The following is a 16,539-nucleotide window of genomic DNA, read 5'->3' as shown; positions in this document are numbered from 1 at the left end:
GAAACATAGGGGAGCCACACAATCAAGCAAGAGTCAACTGACTGATACACCTAAGTGCCATCTACTAGATCACACCCCAAAGCTTCAACACCATAAATGCCTCACTAGCATACCCCACTTTGAAACCAAAGATAAAAAGTCAGCTTCAAATAAAGATCCTGCACAAAGCCTTGGCTCTGTGAAAACATCCAGAAAAGAAGTCATTGACTCTACTCAATCTACATTGCAGTTAAAGGATTATGCACATGCAGAGATGAGAAAGAACCAAAGCAAAAACTCCGGAGTGTTTTATGTCATCCAAATACTGCACCAGTTCTCCAACAAGAGTTTTTAACCAGGCTGAGCTGACTGGAATGACAGAGAGAGAATTCAGAATATGGATAGGAATGAAGATCATTGAGATTCTGGAGAACAGCAAAACCCAATCCAAGGAAACTAAGAACCACAATAAAATAATACAGTAGCTGAAGGATGAAATAGCTGGTACAAAAAAGAACCTAATGGATCTAACAGAGTTGAATAACACAGTACAGAAATTTCACAATGCAATCACAAATATTAAAAGTAGAATAAACCAAGCTGAGGAAAGAATCTCAGAACTTGAAGACTAGCTTTTTGAAATAAGACAGTCATACAAAAATAAAACAAAAAAAAAGAATAAAAAGGAATAAACAAAACCTCTGATAAGTGTGGCATTGTGTAAAGAGGCCAAATCCACAAATCACTGGCATCTCTGAAAGGGATGGGGAGAAAATAAACAACTTGGAAAACATACTTCAGGATATTATTCCTGAAAACTTTCTCAACCTTGCTAGAGGCCAAGAGTAAAATACAGAAAATACAGAAAACTCCTGAAAGAATCTACACAAGAAAATATTCCCCAATACATGTAAATGTCAGATTTTCCAAAGTTGAAATATAAGAAAGAATGTTAATAACAGAGAAAAAGGGCAGGTCACTTACAAAGGGAACTCCATCAGGCTAACAGCAGACTTCTCAGTTGAAACCCTACAAGCCAGAAGAGATTGGAGGCCTATATTCAACATTCCTTAAGAAAAAAATCTTCAATCAAAAATGTTGTATCCAGCCAAACTAAACTTCGTAAGAGAAGAAGAAATAAGATTATTTTCAGATAAGCAAATGTTGAGGGAGTTTGTTACTACCAGACCTGCCTTACAAGAGATTTTGAAAGGAGCATTAAATATAGAAAGGAAAGACTGCTTCCAGCTCATACATAAACATAATTAAATACACAAACCAATGATACTATAAAGCAACCACACAAACAAGCCAACATAATAACCAGCTAACAAAACAATGACAGGATCAAATCCAAACATATCAATACTAACCTTAAATGTAAATAGACTAACTGCCCCACTTAAAAGGTGCAGAGTGGCAAGCTGGATGAAAAAGCAAGACGTAATGATATGTTGTCTTCAGGAGGCGCATCTCACAGGTAACGACACTTATAGGTTCAAAATAAAGGAACAGAGGAAAATCTACCAAGCAAATGGAAAACAGAAAAAAAAGCAGGGTTGTAATCCCAGTTTCAGACAAAACAGACTTTAAACTACCAATGATCAAAAAAGACAAATGGCATTACATAATGATAAAGGGTATAATACAGCAAGAACACTTAATTATCCTAAATATATATGCACCCAAAACGGGGCATCCAGATTTATAAAGCAAGTTCTTAGAGACCTAAAAAGAGACACAGACTCCCACACAATAGTGGGAGACTTCAACATTCCACTGACAGTAGTAGATCATTGTAACAGAAAATTAACAAAGATATTCAAGACCTGAACTAAACATTTGACCAAATGAATCTGATAGACCTCTACAGAATGCTCCACCCCAAAACAACAGGATGTACATTCTTGTCATTGCCACATGGCACATACTCTAAAATTAAGCACATAATTGGACAAAAAAAAATTTTCAGCAAATGCAAAAGAACTGAAACCATACCAGCCACTCTCTCAGACCACAGCACAATAAAAATAGAAGTCAAGACTAAGAAAAGTCACTCAAAACCATGCAATTACATGAAAATTAAACATGTTTCTGAATGACTTTTTGGATAAGTAAAGAAATTAAGGCAGAAATGAAGAAGTTCTTTGAAACTAATGAAAATGAAGATACAACATAATAGAATCTATGGGAGACAGATAAGGCAGTGTTAAGAGGAAAATTCATAGCACTAAATGACCACATCAGAAAAGTTAGAAAGATCTCAAATTAAGAACCTAACATCACAACTAAAAGAATTAGAGACGCAAGGACAAATCAACCCCAAAGCTAGCAGAAGACAAGAAATAACCAAAATAAATTAAGACACAAAACATTAAAAAGATCAATGAATACTGCAGTTGAAAGCTTTAATAAGATAGATGGGCTGCAAGCTAGATTAAAAAAGAAGAAAAGAGAAAAAATCCAAATTAACACAATTAGATATGACAAAGGGGATGTTATCACTGACTCCACAGAAATAAAAAATAACCACCAGAAACCACTATGAACACCTGTATGCACACAAACCAGAAAACCTAGAAGAGATGGACGAATTCCTGGACACATAAACCCTCTCAAGACTGAACTAGGAAGAACATAATTTCCTAAACAGACCAATAATGAATTCTGAAATTGAATCAGTAATAAATAGCCTACCAACCAAAGCAAAGCCAAGGATCTGAGGGAGTCACAGCCAAATTCTACTATATATACAAAGAAGATCTGGTACCATGCCTTCTGAAACTATTTTAAAAAATTGAGGAGAAGGCATTCCTCCCAACTCATTCTATGAGGCCAACATCATTCTGATACCAAAACCTGGCAGAGACATAAGAACAAAAACATCTCAAGCCAGTATCCCTGATGAACACTGATGCAAAAATCCTCAACAATATGCTTGCAATTCAAATGCAGCAGCACATCAAAAAGGTAATCCACCACCATCAACTATGCTTTACCCATGGTATGCAAGGTTGATTCAACATATGCAAGTCAATAAATGTGATTCATAACGTAAACAGAACTAAAGACAAAAATACATGATTGAGACATGATTATCTCAATAGATGCAGAAAAGACTTGACAACATTCAACATCCATTCATGTTTGAAACTCTCCATAAACTAGGTATTGAAGGGATACATCTCAAAATAATAGGGGCCATCCATGACAAACCCACCACAATTATACTGAATGGGCAAAAGATAGAAGCATTCCCCATGAAAATTGGCACAAGACAAGGATGCCCTCTCTCACCATTCCTATTCAACGTATTATTGGAAGTCTTAGCCAGAACAATCAGGCAAGATTAAAAAGAAAAAAAGAAAAAAAAAAAAAGAAGGCATCCAAATCAGAAGAGAGAAGTTCAAAGTACTCCTGCTTGCAGATGACATGATTCCATATCTTGAAAAACCCATAGTCTTGGCCCAAAAGCTCCTTCAGCTGGTAAACAACTTCAGCAAAGTCTCAGGATACAAAATCAATGTACAAAAATTACTACCATTCCTATACACTAACAACAACCAAGCCAAGAGCCAAATCAGGAAGACAATTCCATTCACAATTGCCACCAAAAGGAATAAATACCTGGAAATACAGTGAAATCAGGGAGGTGAAAGAACTCTACAATGAGATTAAAAAACACTGATTAAATAAATAAGAAAAGACACAAACAACTGAAAAAACACTACACAGTCATGGATAGGAAGAATTAGTATCATTAAAATGACCATACTGCCCAAAGCAATCTACAGATTCAATGCTATTTCTATCAAACTACCAATGACATTATTCACAGAACTAGAAAAAAAAAAAACTCTTAAAATTTATATGGAACAAAAAATGAGTCCAACTAGCCAAGGCAATCCTAAGCAAAAGGAAAGAAGAGGAAGGCATTATGTTCTCTGACTTCAAACTGTAATTCAGGGCTGCAGTAATCAAAACACCATGGTACTAGAAGAAAAACAGGCACATAGATTAATGGGACATAATAGAGTCCAGAAATAAGACCACATACCTACAACTCTGTTCTTTGAGAAAGCTGACAAAAATAAGCAATGGGGGAAAGCTCCATATTCAATACATTGTGCTGGGATACCTAACTAGTCACATGCAGAAGACTGAAGCTGAACTGCTTTCTTACACCATAAATTTACAAACATCAACCTGAATTGAATTAAAGACTTAAACATAAAATCCAAAACTATAAAAACCCTGGAAGACAACCTAGGCAATACCTTCCTGAACATAGAAATAGGCAAGGATTTCATGACAAAGATGCCAAAAGCAATTGCAACAAAAGTAAAATTTGACAAATGTGATTTAACTAAAATTGAGAGGCTCTGCACAGCAAAGGAAACTACCAAGAGTAAACAGACAACCTACAGAATGGGAGAAAATATTTGCAAACTATGTATCTGACAAAGGTCTAATATCCAGCATCTATAAGGAACTCAAATGAATTCATAAGAGAAAAACAAACAACCACATTAAAAAAGTGAAAAAAGGACATGAACAGACACTTTTTAAAGAAAACATACATATGGCCAACAATTATATTTCAAAAAGCTCAATATCACTGATTACTAGAGAATTACAAATCAAAACCACAATGAGATAAAATCTCATACCAGTCAGAATAGCTATTCTGTTTTCATTGTGTATTCAGAATGGCTATTCTGTTTGTCTGGGATAGTCTTTATTTCTCCTTCATGTTTGAAGTATATTTTTGCTGAATATACTACTCTAAGAATAAAAGATTTTTCTTGTTTTTTTCCTTCAGCACCTTAACTATGTCATGCCACTCTCTCCTGGCCTGTAACGTATTCACTGAGAAGGCTACTGCCAGAAGTATTAGATCTCCATTGTATGTTATTTATTTCTTTTCTCTTGCTGCTTTTATGATCCTTTCTTTGTCCTTGATCTTTGGGGTTTGATTATTAAATGTCTTGATGTAATGTACTTTGGATTAACTCTGCTTAGTCTTCTATAACCTTCTTTACTTAAATATTGCTGTCTCTGGTGTTGGGAAGTTTTCTGTTATGATTCCTTAAAATAGACTTTCTAGCCATATTGCTTTCTCTTCCTATTCAAGGCCAAATAACTCCTAGATTTGCTCTTTTGAAGCTATATCTTAGTTCTCGTATGTATGTTTTTATTCTTTTTTTTCTTCTTTCATCTCTTTGACTGTATTTTCTAATAGCCTGTCTTCAAGTTCAATAGTTCTTTCTTCTGCCTGATCAATTCTGCCATTAAAAAACTCTTATGTTTTCTTCAGTATGTCAATTGCATTTTTCAGCTCCAAATTTTCTGCCTGATTCTTTTTAATTATTTCAATCTCTTGGTTGAATTTATCTGATGTAATCCTAAATTTCTTCTCTATGTAATCTTGTATTTCATTAGGCTTCCTCAAAATAGTTATTTCGAATTATCTGAAAGGTCACATATCTCTGTCTCTTCAGGATTGGTTACTGGTACATTATTTAGTTCTTTTCGTGAGGTCACGTTTTCCTGGATTGTGTTTATGCTTCTGGATGTTTGTCAGTGTCTGGTCATTGAAGAGTTAGGTATTTATTGTAGTCATTGCAGTCTGGGTTTGTTTGCACCCATCCTTTTTAGGAAGGCTTTCTGGGCATTCAAAGCGACTTCAGTGTTATAATCTAAGTCTTATGTCACTACAGATATATCTGCATTAGGGCACACCTCAATTCCAGTAATATTTTGGCTGTTACAGACTCGAAGAGGTACTGCCTTGGTGGTCTTGGATAAGATCTAAGAGAATTTTCTAGATTAACAGGCAGATACTGCTGTTCTCTTTTCTTACTTTCCACTAAACAAAGTCTCTGTGCTGAGCTGCCTGGAGTTGGGAGACTGGTGATACAAGTATCCCTGTGGCCCCCACCACTCGGACTGCACTGGATCAGACCTGAAGCCAGAGCAGCACTGGGTGTCTCCTAAGGCCCACAGTGACCACTGCATGGTTACTGCTTATGTTCACTCAAAGCCCAAGGGCTCTACAATGAGCAGGTAACAAATCTAGACAGGCTTGTTTCTTTCCTTTCAGGGTAGTGAGTTCCCCCTGTCCCTGTGCATGTTCAGAGATGCCATCCAGGAGGCAGAGCCTGGAGTTGGAAACATTAGGAATCTATTTGGTGCTTTATTCTACTGCAACTGAGTTGATACTCAAGCAGCAACACAAAGTCCTTCCCACTCTTCCTTTCTCTTTCCTCAAGTAGAAGAGTCTCTCCTCATACCCACCATCACCCCAGGTTCATAACAAGTACTGCCTGGCTACTACCAATGTTCACTCAGACCCCAGGGCTCTTCTATCATCTTGCGGTGAATGCTGCCAGGCCTTGCTCTCCTCCTTCAGTGAAATGGGCTCCTGTCTGGCCCAGAGCAGGTCCAGAAATGCCATCTAGGAGCCAAGTCCTGGAATCAGGGACTGCGGGAACTCATTTTGTGTTCTACCCCACTGTGGCTAAGCTAGTACCAAAGCTGCAAGACAAACTCCTTTTTTCTCTTCCCTCTTCTTTCTTCAAGCAGAAGGAATCTCTCCCCTTAGCTACCATAGTTGGAAATGTGCTGGGTCATACCTGAATCCCCCCTCTGAATGTTGCTTAAGGCCTACAGCAAGTACTGCCTGGCTATCACTGCTGATTATCCAGTATCTGAGGGTTCACTAGCCAGCAGGTGATGAATGCTGCCAGGACTAGATTCCTAGATCCCTCTCTTCCAGGCAGTGGGTTCCTTTCTGGCCCAGTGTGTGTCTAGAGATGTTGTCTAGGGGCTACGGCCTATGTATCACTGCCTGGGTTTGGGGGAGGGGGTGATGATGATGTGCCATCCCAGCTGGTGTCTCACTGCGTTGCATGCACTCCAAGTCCACCAGTTCTGAGGCCAGCACAGCAACAAGACTTGCCTAGGAATTCCAGTTCTTGTGGCCTAGATTGCCTTTCAAGTTTATTTAGAACCCTAGAGCACTGTAGCCCACAGTGGCAAGGCTTGTTGGAACTCAGCTTCCAACTGCTGGGATAGACAATTCACCTGTGACTAGAGCAGGTCTAAGTGGTCCCTTCGTGGGTAACAGTTGAGTTCTGCCCCATGTTGCTTTCTCTGTGACAGGACAACACTAAGTTCCAGTGCAAAGTCCCACAATCACTGTGCTCTCCCTCTCCCAAGGGCACAGATTCTCTCTCTGCACCACATGGCCACTGCTGGAGAACGGGGAAGGGGTATTGTAGGTGATTCAAGACTGTTTATCTTACCCTCCTCATTGCCTCTTTCTTTTCTTTTCTTCTCCTTTTTTTTATTTTTTGTTGAGATGGAGTCTTGCTCTGTCACCCAGGCTGGAGTGCAGCGGCACGATCTCAGCTCACTGCAAGCTCCACCTTCCGGGTTCACGCCATTCTCCTGCCTCAGCTTCCCAAGTAGCTGGGACTACAGGCGCCCACCACCACGCCCGGCTAATGTTTTGTATTTTTTAGTAGAGACAGGGTTTCACCGTGTTAGCCAGGATAGTCTCTATCTCCTGACCTCGTGATCCGCCCACCTCGGCCTCCCAAAGTTCTGAAACTACAGGTGTGAGCCACCGTGCCCAGCCTGCCTTTCTTTAATGTGATGTTAAATTCAGGTACTATGATAACTCAACTGATTTTTGGTTGTTTTGAATATGTTTTTTGTGTGTGGACAGTTGTTCGATTTGGTGTTCCTGTTGAGGGGACAATTGCTGTAGGCTTCTACATAGCCACCTTGCTCCATCTCTCTAACAAATATTTTTTAACATTTATTTCTCCCTTAGATTCTGTAACACTTGGTTCTTCTCTTACTTGTACATTTCTTACATGTCTTCTTTTCTGTTCCTTCTTTCTCCATTAGCCCTTGAATTGATGATTGTCCAGAATTTCATCCCCAGCCAACTACCCTTCTGCCTCTGGCCTGCCCTTCAAATCTGCGCTTTATTCCTGTCAAAAGCGCTGTCATCCACCCAATTGTTCAAAACAGCAACTTGAGCATCATTTTAGATGCCCCTCTTCCTCTATTTTCCCTTTTCATCCAAATGATCCTCCAGTACTGTCAATTCAGTTTCTCAAATGTGTCTTAAATGCATCCCAACTTTTCCATTGCTGTTGACAGAGTCTTATTAGACAACCTGATCAGCTCTCATATGACCAATCATAACAGCTTTCTTTCCTCAAGTCTTACCTTCCTCCAGCTAGTGTTCTGATCCATCTTCCATAATGGAGATAGGATAGTCGTCTATAATGTAAATCTGATTATATTAGTTCCATTTTTTAAAAAATCCTTTCATGGCTTCCAATGTCAACATGATGAAGTCCTAAATTCTTAGTATATCACCAAGACCTTTTTGTGACCTTACCCTTTGCCCTACACTCTACTCCCCAATTATACACATGACCTCAGTTATATTTTGCTTAGTGGGACATGCTTTCTCAAGCATTCCTGACTCTTCAAGTGCTATTTCTGCTGCCTAGAATGTTATAACTTTTTTCATATGCCTAGTGAAAATACAGTCTTCTTCAACAACTTATTTGTTTCATCTCCCCTAGGACAGCTTACAAAGGAGTTTTGTATTTTATCCTCTTGAACACATTTCTATTTTATACTCATTATATAGTATTATAATCTTTATCTGCTTGTTTCTCACATCAGAATAATAGTATTAGTGTCAATAATAATTATAATATCCAGGATTTGTTGGGATGTATGTGCCTGGTGTCACTGTAAATGCTATATATTTATTAACTCATTTAATCCTCAAATAAACCTTAAGGTAATATTTATTATTAACTCAATTTTACAGATGATATCATTGAGAAATTGAATGTCCAGCATCTAACAAGTGGTAAAAAGAAGATTCAAACTGAGGCCTAAAGGTAACAAAATCTACGCACTATTTCATGCTGTTTTTACAGCTTTATGAAGACTGTGAGCTCTGGAAAGGTAGGGTAAATGTCCTATTCATTTTTGAAACTAGTGCCTAGAATATTGTCTGCCACATAGACAGTGCCCTATTAATTTTTGTTTACTCAAAGGCCATGCCCAAAGGGAATTACACTAAATTCCAAATATATTTTTCCAGTGAAATTGATAAATATATATATACACACACACACATATATATTATATATATATATATCTCTCCAATGAAATCAAGGAAAATGTGTTTTATATAAATAGATGTAAGCACCTGTAGAAATATTTTTTAAATAATTTACGGTTGCAGGAGACAAAAATATATACATGTAGATATTAGTCACTATACATCAACACAGTAAAAGTGTACCACAAGATGGATGACAACTAGGAAACGTCATGGAGATTATTGATCAGATAGGCACTGAAACAGAAATTCTGTTACTCCATTGGCCTTCAAGGACATGAAATAGGAGTTTGTGCCATGAAGCATTTCTGCAAATACACTATGAAATATGGTGTTCCTCTAAGTAGCAAGATGCTTCAATCCAGAATAATAGTCTTAAATCACTACTGGGTCTTTCCTCTCCTCTTTTTTTTTCATCCTATAAGGCATTATAATTTCAAAAATGAGAAACTGCTTCAATGGACACAACATGAGCACAGTGTTGCTCCTTATAGGAAGGAACAAATAATGTTAAAGAAAATAATGTTATGCCTTCAAAGACCAGCCAGTAAGAATTAAAGCAACAGACAGCCCTGGAAATCCTTTATTTGAAAAACAAAATGGTATAAATTCTGTTATGTCTGTAAAAAATGATACAAGAGAAGAATGCATCAATTGTGTAAATTGCAACTAATAAAATTTCAAGTCATTCTAGGGAGGCCACATGTGGAGTGAACAACCTGGCAAAACTGGTTTTTGAGTACTGCAACAAAAACTACGCATTCAGTCTTGGTTTTAAAAAATGTATATATACATAGAAAGATTGATAAGCTTGCATGCATGTACTTTCTCTGTCTCATATATACACATTTATAAACATGTATAGTGTACAAATAAAGGCAGCATATGATAGTGGAAAAGGACATATGGATTCTCGTCTGCTTCTACCATTTGCTAAATGATATGGTAAATTATTTTCTCCTTCTGTTTCAGTTTTTTTCACTTTTAACATGAAAAAATTTTCCCTACAGAATTATTGTGAGAATTAGAGATGTTTTTAAAATGTTTACCTCTTACTTGCATCTTACACTTCAATCATCAGTGTGTCATTATTAATAAAGAATATTAGGCTGGGTATGGTGGCTCACACCTGTAACCAGCACTTCGGAAGGCTGAGGTAGGCAGATCACTTGAGCCCAGGAGTTCAAGACCAGCCGGGGCAATATGGCAAAACCCCATCTCTACAAAAGAATACAAGTTAGCTGGGTGTGGTGGTGTGCACCTGTGGTCCCAGCTACTTGATAAGCTGAGGTAGGAGGATGGTTTGAGCCTAGGAGGTTGAGGATGTAGTGAGTTATGATTTTGCCACTGCACTTCAGCCTAGGTGAGAAAGCAAGGCCCTATCTCAATTAAAAAAAATAAAAATCAATATTAAAAAGAATACTCCACAGGACAGAGAATAAAAGAAAGAAGGACAGACAGAAAAATGAGGGCAGAGGTAGAGTGAGAGTGTCTGATGGTTTTAGGCCCCTTGGCTAAAGGGCCTTGGTAGGAAAGCTGGGCTTATACCCCAACCCAGGCCTTTTCAGGGAGGACAGCTTTTTCCTACTTTCCACTCTCCTTTATTCACCACACTTCATGCACACAGAGATGTAAATAACTGATAAAGAGAACTTGCCTGTTCTTTGGTCTTTGCATTTTATTGTGCGTTAGAGCCTTGGAGCCTTGAGCTAACAGACTAAAGATCCTTTGTGTTGGCCCCAAAAAGGCAGGTGATATGGTTTCATTCTGTGTACCCACTCAAATCTCATCTTGAATTGTACTCCCATAATTATCGTCTGTTGTGGAGGGACCCGGTGGGAGATAACTGAATTGCGGCATCATGGGGGCAGTTTCCCCCATACTGTTCTTGTGGTAGTGAATAAGTCTCACGAGATCTGATGGTTTGAAAAGGGGAAACTTGTTTCATTTGGCTCTCATTCTCTCTTGCCACTGACATGGGAGATGTGCCTTTCACCTGCCATGATTGTGAGGCTTCCCCATCCACGTGGAACTGTAAGTCCAATAAACCTCTTTCTTTTGTAAATTACTCATTCTCAGTTATGTCTTTATCAGCAGCATAAAAATAGACTAATACAGTAAATACACTGCTGAGAAGATACCTGAAAACGTGGAAGTGACTTTGGAACTGGGTAACAGGCAGGGCTTGAAACAGTTTGGAGGGCTCAGAAGAAGACAGGAAAATATGGGAAAGTTTGGCACTCTTTAGAGACTTGTCGAATGGCTTTGACCAAAATGCTGATAATGATATGGACACTGAAAGCCAGGCTGAGGTGGTCTCAGATGGAGATGAGAAATTTTTTGGGAACTGGAGCAAAGGTGAGCTTTGCTATGTTTTAGCAGAGACTGACGTCATTTTGCCCCTGCCCTAGAGATTTGTGGAACTTTGAACTTGAGAGAAATGATTTAGGGTATCTGGAAGAAGAAATTTCTAAGCAGCAAACCATTCAAGAGGTGACTTGGGTGCTCTTAAAGGCATTTAATTTTAAAAGGGAAACAGCATAAAAGTTTGGAAAATTCACATCCTGATAATGCAATAGAAAAGAAAATCTAATTTTCTGAGAAATTCAAGCCTCCTGTGGAAATTTGCATAAGTAATAAGGAGCTGAATGTTAATAACCAAGACAATGTATAAAATGTCTCCAGTGCATATCTGAGGTCTCCACAACAGCCCCTCCCATCACAGGCCTGGTGGCCTAGGAGGAAAAAATTGTTTAATGGCCCAGGTTCAGGGTCCCCCTGCTCTGTGCAGCCTTGGGACTTGGTACCCTGTGTTTCAGTGGCTCCAACCATGGCTAAAAGGGGCTAAGGTACAGCTCAGGCTACTGTTTCAGAGGGAAGGTGCAAGCCCCAAGCCTTGGGAACTTCCATGTGGTGTTGAACCTGAGAGTGCACAGAAGTCAAGAATTGAGGTTTGGGAACTTCCACCTAGATTTCAGAGGATGTATGGAAACTCCTGGATGTCCAGGCAGAAATTTCTTGTAGGTGAGGGGCCCTCATGGAGAACCTCTGCTAGTGTAGTGCAGAAGGGAAATATGGGGTCAGAGCCCCTACACAGAGTCCCTACTGGAACACCACCTAGTGGAGCTGTGAGCAGAGGGCTACTGTCCTCTAAACTCCAGAATGGTAGATCCACCAACAGCTTGCACTGTGTACCTGGAAAAGCCATAGACACTCACCGCCAGTTTGCGAAAGCAGCCAGGAGGGGGCCATACCCTGCAAAGCCACCAGGGGCGGAGCTGCCCAAGACCATAGCAACCCACCTCTTGCATCAGTGTGACCCAGATGTGAGACATGGAGTCAAAGGAGATAATTTTGGAGTTTTAAGATTAGACTGCCCTGCTGGTTTTCAGACTTGTATGGGGCCTATAGCCCCTTTGTTTTGGCCAATTCTTCCCATTTGGAATGACTGTATTTACTCAATGCCTATACCCCCATTGTATCTAGGAAGCAACTAACTTGCTTTTGATTTTACAGGCTCATGGGTGGAAGGAACTTGCCTTGTCTCAAATGAGACTTTGGACTGGACTTTTGAGTTAATGCTGAAATGAGTTAAGACTTTAGGCGACTATTGGGAAGGCATGAGTGGTTTTGAAATGTGAGGACATGAGATTTGGGAGGAGTCAGGAGTGGAATGATATGGTTTGGCTCTGTGTCCCCACCCAAATCTCCTCTTGAATTGTGCTCCCATAAGTCCCATGTGTTGTGGGAGGGACCCGGTGGGAGATAATTGAATCATGGGAGTGGTTTCCCCCATATTGTTCTCATGGTAGTGAATAAGCCTCACAAGATCTGATGGTTTGATAAGGGGAAACCCATTTCACTTGGCTCTCATTCTCTCTTTTGCTGCCACCACGTGAGATGTGTCTTTCATCATCCACCTTGATTGAGAGGCCTCCTCAGCCATGTGGAACTGTAAGTTCAATTAACCTCTTTCTCTTATAAATTGCCTAGTCTCAGGTATGGTTTTATCAGCAGCATGAAAATGGACAAATACAACAGGCAAGGAGTGCATTACTATTATGACATTAAAAACACTGCCTAGCTGACTCCAACTACAAAATTTATATATGCAACTGTAAGGACATGAAATCTTGATCAGGTATTTATAAGGAAACGATATCTTAACCTCCAAAACCTACTGGAAACATTACCTAGAATGACCTGAGTTCTAGACACAGCCCTATGACATGTTTTGGAAAAATAAAACAACAAAATAACTACTAAGTAACCCACCCAAGAAACAAGTAGAGTCACATACAGAGCTTATGTGAAAAAAAAAAAGAGAAAGTAAATATTGACATTCAAGATAAGTAAAAGATGAAATGCATTACAATGTGTAAAAGCAAAAAAGTAGAGTCAAGGTAAGTGTTATACTGCAAATAAGTCAATAATCATGTATAATCAAAATTGCCCTTGAGAATCCCTTAGAAAGGTGCCATATTGGAGAGAAACACACCATCTCTCAGTAAGTCTAACAAAGCCAGCTTTTCCTCCAGTGCTGGAACAGATCAGTGTTTATTTGAGTGATTTTGAGTTTGGGGCCATGTAGTATAAAAAACATACGTCTTTAAAAACAATAGGAGCAAACTCAGCATGGATCATCAGTTTTGCCATTTAAATTCTTTAAACAGCTCATTTATTATCTCTCTCCCTTTCTCCATACCACTGTTTATTTGCGGTTATATGGTAGAGACTCCCATGATAGGAACCTATTACATCTAAGACAAAACCTGGAAAGAGAAAAGGAATCAGGCAATCCACAATTCATCAAACCCTCCAAGAAATGTCAGAACAGTGTGTTTGTCCCTGCATTAATGGGACTTATTTTATCCTGTGTTTCAGTATTACTAATGTTTTTGCTCATTTACAAATGCATTAGATTGTAGGATCCTAGAAAATGTGCTGAGAACAATTCTTTATTGAGGGAGTCCTATAAGGTGTTGCCACTCTCTGCAAACTCATTTAACCATGCTGTGAGGCAGGTATTATCCTTTTACATATGAGAAAACTCTCTCAGAATCAGAGGTAGCTTGCCCCAGTTAGAGCTTTCAAGGAGCAGAGTCAAAACCAGAATCCACATCTGCCTGACTCCCTGGTGGACACTCTTCCCACTCCCTGAGTTGATATGGCAATGGGCCTTGAAACTCTGCTCATAGTGGACACACATAATTGAGATCATTCTTTCTTTTCATCATAGAGGTTTCCTAAAGAAATCTCCAAGCATCCTCCAATAGTCCACCTAAAAAGGCATTCAAGATGAAACCTGTGGGCCATGCTGATTACCATGCCGGGATAGTATCATTCTTTTTGGTGCCTCATGATGCTAGGGATGCCACAATTTGTTGAAAGAATGAATAAAGTGCTAATACTGAAAAAGAGAAAAACAAGTTTGGGAATAAAAATGGAATAGAAAACTAACAATGCATATGAATAGAAATGAAGTCTTTTGTTCATTTCATGCACATTGAGATTTGCATAAAATGAATAAGCTGAATAAACCAGCAAACTGAATTTTAGTAGAGTTTTGGCTATTCAAAACAGAAGCATGATGAATATTTCAAACTAAAGGTTCACCACATTTACTTGGAAGATGGCGCCTCTTAGATCACCTCGCTTTCATGGTAAAAAATGGAAAGGACAGAATATTTCGAGAAATATTTTCCACTAGGGATACAACATTTTTTAAAATGACAGCTCAGCAATACTACATAGCATCCCAAAAGTTTGGTGGCACCTGTAAGTCCCTGTTGGGCAATACATCATTATATTTTGCTTCTAAACTATCTATAAATTTGCTTACTGAGTCAGGATAAATCTCCTTGAAAACTACATAGTTCTTACACTCTCTCTAACCATTGCAATTCATGCCAGAGATTCTGGGGAGGGCAGTAGTCAGGGAGAGATTGAGATAAAGGGTTAAGAATAGGTTGAATAGATATTGTGCATAACAAAATTTATATAATAATAAATGGTCAGGGCCACCATAGAAGGGTAATTACCTATCATGTAGCTGGTATGGTAAATGTTAATATTCATGATTTCCAGGCTCGAGGTACATAATGCATATCACAGCACAGGGAGTATACAGTAAAATTTCTTCTTTCTTTTGTTAAGCATTCTCTATTAAATAATTCCAGGAAAAATATGCATACCTTAATCTTTTCTTTAGACCAGTTGTCTAATTATATCAATTAGCTTTGATATATATAATGATCAATTATATCTATGAGCTGTTATAATAATCATGAAAGATTAATGCATACTCTAAAGAGCTTACTTTTCTCCAAGTCATGGTCAGATATGGAGGAAACACAAAATGCATGCCATTTTATGACTACATGGTGGGGTTTTAATGTGTTTGCAGCTGTAGTAAACATATCATTGAATGCAATGAAATAAGAAATTATTCTCTGTGGTTACCTTCCCAAGATATGGAGGGGAAGAACAGGACACAGTAAGGTATAATCTGCTGGCCCCCTCTCTCTGTTTGTAACCCACTTCTTCTCCACCCACCCTGCACAATTAGCCACAATAACACCTGTAACACACCATTGTGCCTGCTTGCTAATAGAGCTTTCTTCCTCTGTTGTAAACATTGCAACGTCAAAAGCTTGTCTTAGACATCATTTTATTCCTGGCATAGTCACTGGTTCACAATGTATTCTCAAAAAGCATCCCTAAGTCACTTGTGAATGAAAAGACAATAAAAAATACTTTTAGTCCCTGGGTATTAGATATTAATATTGTACCAAGACCCCTAGGTTGTACAATTTTATCCCAGCATAATCCCCTCAAAACTCATTTCTGCTCTAGAGCCTCATGAAGGAGGAAGAAGAGCCCAGCGACAGTGAAGTGTAGGGTTCCTTTGGTGTCTGACTTGAGACAGAAAAGTCAGGGAAAAGGGAAGGAGCAAGCTGAGGGCTGCTCCAGGGATTGCCACTTTTCCACTCTATCAGGTCTTAACATTGACACCCTCCAACGATAGACAACTGTAACAGAAATAGTAAACACATGACTAAAGTCATCTGTCCCCTGTCTCTACCTAAGAGCTGAACAATGCCTTCTACTCTGCTATTTATCTTTCTTTGTGCCCATCCTATGCACAGAGACAGCAAAAAATTCAAAAGTCTCACAAAATTATCATCCTATTTCTTTAATGCAGAATAGTTTAACTGTGAAAGAGACAATATAGCCTCACTCTTATCCTATTTACTGAAATATAATAAATATTCTGTCATTAAATTTTCTTAAAACCCAAAGCATGCTATTTCCAAGGATCCATTCTCATTCGTAAATATCCCATATTCATTATATTACAAATATCATATTTATATTCCAGTATGCAATGGTATTTT

Source organism: Macaca nemestrina, chromosome 14, assembly GCF_043159975.1.
Source record: "Macaca nemestrina isolate mMacNem1 chromosome 14, mMacNem.hap1, whole genome shotgun sequence".
In the NCBI taxonomy this organism is placed as follows: domain Eukaryota; kingdom Metazoa; phylum Chordata; class Mammalia; order Primates; family Cercopithecidae; genus Macaca; species Macaca nemestrina.
This window is presented reverse-complemented; position numbering follows the sequence as displayed.